Here is a 6097-nt window from a genome sequence, read left to right as displayed (position 1 = left end):
CCACGGCTGAGGCTACTGACGGACTGGGCAACCCGTTTTTTGCGGTGGCGAGCACGCACGACGATGGCGACGCATGGTCGGTAATGGCGACGGCTGCTGTGGCTTGGCGCAGCGCGCGGGGAAGGAGAAAGGAAAAGCTAAATGGCACGGCGAGTGCGTCGGGCAGGCGCGCGGGGTGCTCTTGTCACGGCCAGCAGCGCCAGGAGGCACGCGGCGCGTGGCAGCATGCTCAGGCGGACCGGCGACGCGTGGCACACACACGTCGGGCATTTTCTGAAATTGGTCAGTCACTGTAGCATCCATTCAGACGAAGAAAACCGACTGACAGCGTTAGTTCAAAGTGTCAACACGGCTAATCTACTGCACCTTTGCAAAAATGGTGTATATGAAAAATGTAGGTCTACCATCCATCTACAATTTCTCTTCAAGGACCATTCCCTAATTCGCCATGGATCAGCAGTTACATGAAGCCCAAGTTGAGCCTGATGCCAACTGAAAATGCAGTTTAAGACTTAGACAAATTTTTCAGTGAAATCAGCATGGACATCTGACTTGTGGGCCTTGTTTGAACATGTTCTAGCCATTTTCATGAGATGGTCATATTGAGACTTTTGTTCCTTAATAAATTAGCTACAACTTTTGGTAAAGAGTGTAAAGCCATGCAAGGTTTCTAAGTTGGTCTTTTGAATCAGTCAAACAGTGACACTCCAAGGGTCAATTCAAGTCAAACCTCCACTTGAGGGCATTTTGGTCATTTTGATCTTCATGAACAATGTTCCAACAAGTAACCTAAGTGTAGTTAAGGTGTAATAGACCATGATCAACCACTTTACAAAATTGTTATACCACTTCTAAAGATCACATGTGATAAAGCAATTAAAACAAGCAATTCATTCATATGTTTCAATTCCATGTTTCACATGTTTCATGACCTTGTGGTTATTTTATACTTGTCATATTACTACCATGTTGCCATGTTTCAAGGTATGAGAAACTCAGGTTGCATTCACATGTTACACCATTACTATTCACAACACTCAAGTATGAAACATACACAATTGGAAAATGTTGCATATGCATGTTTCAGTAACAAAGGCATGATGAGATAGATGATGCACATGTTTATGAAATGAAATGCAATTAGTAGAAGCCAAACACCTAGGGTGTTACAGCCCTCCCCCCTTAGAAAAATCTCGTCCCGAGATTTGGAAAGCGTACCATTTAGTATAGAAAGTTGGATGATTTTCTTTTAAATAATCTTCCCGCTCCCAAGTTGCATCCCGTTCGCTATGATTACTCCAAACTACCTTGTATAACTTAACCACTCATGTACGAGTCACTCTTTCTTGAGTATCTAGAACTTGCACGGGCTTTTCCTCATAAGAAAGATCAGATTTCAAGTTGACTTTCCTTGTTGCTATTCTTTCCTCGGGAATACGAAGACACTTCTTCAGCTGGGACACATGGAATACCGGGAATATAGCTCCCATCTCACGTGGTAGATCGAGCTTATATGCTACTCTTCCACTTTTCTCGATAATGCGGTAAGGGTCCAACATATCGAGGCTCAAGCTTCCTTTTAATTCCAAAACGCTTGACTCCTTTCATAGGGGATACCTTCAGATAAACATGATCACCTACTTCAAACTCAATAGGTTTTCTTCTCTTGTCAGCATAGCTCTTTTGTCTAGCCTGATGCGGCAGTCATATTCTTCTGTATAGTTCGGACTTGCTCTTCGGCTTCTTTTACAAAGTCAATACCATAGAATCTTCTTTCTCCGGGTTCCACCCAGTTCAAAGGAGTTCTACACTTGCGGCCATAAAGAGCTTCAAAAGGAGCCATTTTGATACTCTCTTGATAACTGTTGTTATAAGAGAATTCAGCGAGAGGTAACCAGTCCTCCCAAGAGCCTTTGCAAGAGATAAGACAAGCTCTAAGCATGTCTTCAAGAATTTGATTAACACGCTCAGTCTGTCCTGATGTTTGCGGATGATAGGCAGAACTACGGATTAGATGAGTGCCAAGATTCTGATGTAAGCACTCCCAAAAGCGAGCCGTGAATTGCGGTCCTCTATCAGAAACAATGGATTTGGGTACACCATGGAGACGTACCACTTGTTGAAAATAAATCTCAGCATAATTGTGAGGGTGATAGGTAGACTTGACCGGAATAAAGTGAGCGGATTTAGTTAGACGATCTACGATAACCCAGATGGAATCACAACCCTTTTTGGTAGTGGGTAATCCAACAATAAAATCCATGCTAATTTCTTCCCACTTCCAGCCAGGAATAGAGAGTGGCTGCAATAATCCGGGCCTTATGTGAATAGCCTTGACTCTGCAACAGTTATCACACCTTGCCACGTAAGCTGCGATTTCTTTCTTCATCTTGGTCCACCAATAATACAGCTTGAGATCTTGATACATTTTACTGCTACCAGGATGGATGGACAATTTAGAAGAATGGGCTTCAGCCATAATTTGATTTCTAAGTTCTTTGTCTTTGGGTACCACAAGCCTATCATTAAACCAGAGAATTCCCTTGTCATCGACCCTAAAGTGCTTGGTTTCTTTCTCTTTCATCTTTCGCTTGATGTGAAACACACCCACATCAGTCTTCTGGAGTTCGATAATTCGACTTCTAAGAGAGCAATCCACAGTGATGTTGTGGAGCACTACAGGATGAAGGAGGTGTGCCAGATGAAAGTCTTCACTAACCAAGGAATTGCAATGGGCCTTTCTGCTTAAGGCATCAGCAACCACATTTGCCTTACCAGGATGGTAGTGCACTTGAAGGTTGTAGTCTTTGATCAATTCTAACCATCGCCGTTGACGCATGTTCAACTCGGGTTGAGTAAAGATGTACTTGAGGCTTTTATGGTCAGTATAGATGTTGCACACATTACCCAGCAAGTAATGTCTCCAAATCTTCAGGGCATGAACAACCGTGGCTAGCTCTAAGTCATGGGTAGGATAGTTGACTTCATGCTTTCGAAGCTGGCGTGAAGCATAAGCAATTACCTCGGCCCTCCTGCATAAGAACACACCCCAAACCGGTGCCACATGCATCACAGTAGACATCAAAAGGCTTCTCGATGTCAGGTTGTGCCAATACAGGAGCAGAGGTTAGTAAGGTCCGCAAAGTGTGGAAAGCCTCTTCACACTTCGGAGTCCACACAAACTTCTCATCCTTTTGAAGTAGTCGAGTCATGGGCTTGGCGATTTTTGAGAAATCCGGGATAAAGCGACGATAATAGCCAGCCAATCCCTAGGAAACTTCGGACTTCTGTGACCGTAGTAGGTGCCTTCCACTCAAGGACTTCTTGCACCTTAGTAGGGTCAACCGAAATTCCATCACCAGATAACACATGACCTAGAAAAGGTATCTTGTTCAACCAGAATTCGCACTTGCTGAACTTAGCATAAAGCTGGTTGTCACGCAACCGAGTTAAAACAATTCTCAGATGTTCAGCATGCTCTTCTTCATTCTGAGAATATACCAGGATATCATCAATGAACACGACGACAAATTTGTCCAATTCCGGCATGAATACAGAATTCATCAGGTACATAAAGTGTGCCGGAGCATTTGTCAACCCAAATGACATGACGAGGTATTCGAACAAGCCATAACGAGTAGAGAAAGCTGTCTTTGGTATATCTTCAGGATGAATTTTGATCTGATGGTAGCCAGACCTCAAATCGATCTTGGAGAATACCTTAGCTTTGGAGAGCTGATCAAACAGAATATCGATGCGAGGAAGAGGGTATTTGTTCTTGATAGTAACAGCATTAAGGGGGCGATAATCCACTGCACATGCGCAAAGACTCGTCCTTCTTCTTCACAAATATAGCTGGACAACCCCAAGGAGAAGAACTAGGCCGAATCAAACCTTTCTTCAATAGCTCATTCAACTGACTCTTCAGCTCAGCCAACTCATTGGGCGGCATTCTATATGGCCTTCGAGAAATAGGAGCCGTACCCGGAATGAGTTCTATCTTGAATTCTACATCACGGTCCGGAGGTAATCCAGGCAAGTCATCAGGGAAGACATCTGGAAACTCATAGACAACCGGTAGATCCTCAATGGCTTTGGCTAGGGTAGCATTGGCCTGTATTGTGGATAGAGATATCACGAGGTAACTGCACTAGAAAACCCTTCTTATCCACAGGATCCCTCAACATTACCACACGGGTTGAGGTATCGATCAACACTCCATTCCCGCTCATCCACTTCATTCCTAGGATTATATCAATTCCTACCCCCGGTAGAACTACAAGATCCGTACGGAACTCTCGATCCCCAATCTCAATCTTTACATCTTTAACTACTTGGTTAGTCAGGATATTATTTCCAGCAGCACTAATACAATAACCACCCTTGACAATTGTAATCACATTCATCTTATGCATAGACGCAAAAGTAGAACTCATAAAGGAGTGCTGAAGCACCCGAATCAAAGAGCACAACTGTAGGGTGATCATTAACAAGGAACTTACCAGCGGTGACCACTTCACCAGCAGGAATTTCCTCCACCGTAGTGTAGTGAACACGCCCCTGACGGACGTTTCCTTGAGCATTCTTGGGAGGATAGGGACACTTATTGGCCCAGTGACCAGGCTGGTTACAGTTCTAGCACGGCCTGTTAGCTGGTGGGGCATTGGAGCTGCCCTGCCCAGAGGTATTCTTTGGCAAGGAAATTGTGTACCCCTTGCGGAAACCAGTTTTAGCTTGATTCTTTTTCTGAGGTGGGCGGTACCGGACATTAGCATTGGGTGGACGGTACTGGGTCTTGGATACCATTGGAGCCTTAGACTGAGAAGCACCAGCCTCAAAGTTTCTTTTATGGTTCTTGGAAGCAGCATAAATCTTGTCATTGTTCTCCTGAGGTTAGGGTGTCACTGATAAACTCATTGAAGGTGACACACTTGCAGTTACCCATAGACTTCATCAGTTTAGGGGAAAGTCCCCTCTTGAAGCTAGCTATTCTCTTGGCGTCAGTATCGACGAACTCGGGAGCATACCTCGCCAGGTTGTTGAATGCCTGGAGGTATTCATTAAGACTCTTGTTGCCTTGGGTTAGCTTCATAAACTCGGTATGCTTAATGGCCATGAGACCAGGAGGGATAAAGTGTCCCCTGAAGGCTGCCTGGAACTGGTTCCAAATGATCTCAACGTTAGCAGGGAAGGTGGTCCTATGATGGGTCCACCAGATGCCTGCAGGGCCTTGGAGCTGGTGTCCTGCATACGAAGCCTTCATTCCTTCAGTCAAACGGAGCAATCCAAACCTTTGCTCTATCGTGCTCAACCATTCATCAGCTTGTAATGGTTCTTCTGCCTCACGAAAGATAGGAGGCTTTGTGTCCATGAAGTCCTTAAAGCTGCTGTACTGGTTCGGCTCGGGTCCCTGGCGGACATGCCGATCCTCACGGTTAGCCATCTGGCGCATAGCCTCAGCTAGCATGCGCTGACTTTCCACGACCGTCTGCATTAGCTCAGCTGGTGTGGGCGGTGGAGGAGGTGGTTGTTCCTCATCTCCCATGCTACGACCGCGACGAAGGTTATAAGCCATCTGCAAAAGGTATAGCCAATGAGCACTGACGATGTGGAAACTTTTGTAGATGAATTGTATAATTATGCCAAACTGATTCCATTGGAGAGAATGCATTTATATAATCAACAGAGGCACAATCATTCATCACAATCACACAACTCATCAAGCGCATCAATTGACACATAAATGCGATGAACTTAACCAACAATCGAGATCCATAGACCAGCAAAGACGAATTCATCAAAAGCTCACATACGTGGAGCATAATACGTTCGATAGGTTACATCCCAGCCATAGTGGTTCCAAACTTACATCAAGGGTAACATAGGGTTCGATATTACATCCCAATGATTAACTTGATACAAAGCTACTCGTTCATGCATGAGGATCAACAAAAGACTAGCTCTAGCGCATTAGCTAAGTAGTAAGCTAAACTACGCATCATCCTCGGAGTCAGTGTCGAAGATCTCTCCTCCATCTTCATCACTAGCAGGCTCTAACTCCTCATCTTCCTCCTCATCAGGTGGAATGTCCTTAGGT

This window comes from Miscanthus floridulus, chromosome 6, assembly GCF_019320115.1.
Source record: "Miscanthus floridulus cultivar M001 chromosome 6, ASM1932011v1, whole genome shotgun sequence".
NCBI classification, from domain to species: domain Eukaryota; kingdom Viridiplantae; phylum Streptophyta; class Magnoliopsida; order Poales; family Poaceae; genus Miscanthus; species Miscanthus floridulus.
Note: the sequence above shows the minus strand (reverse complement) of the source record.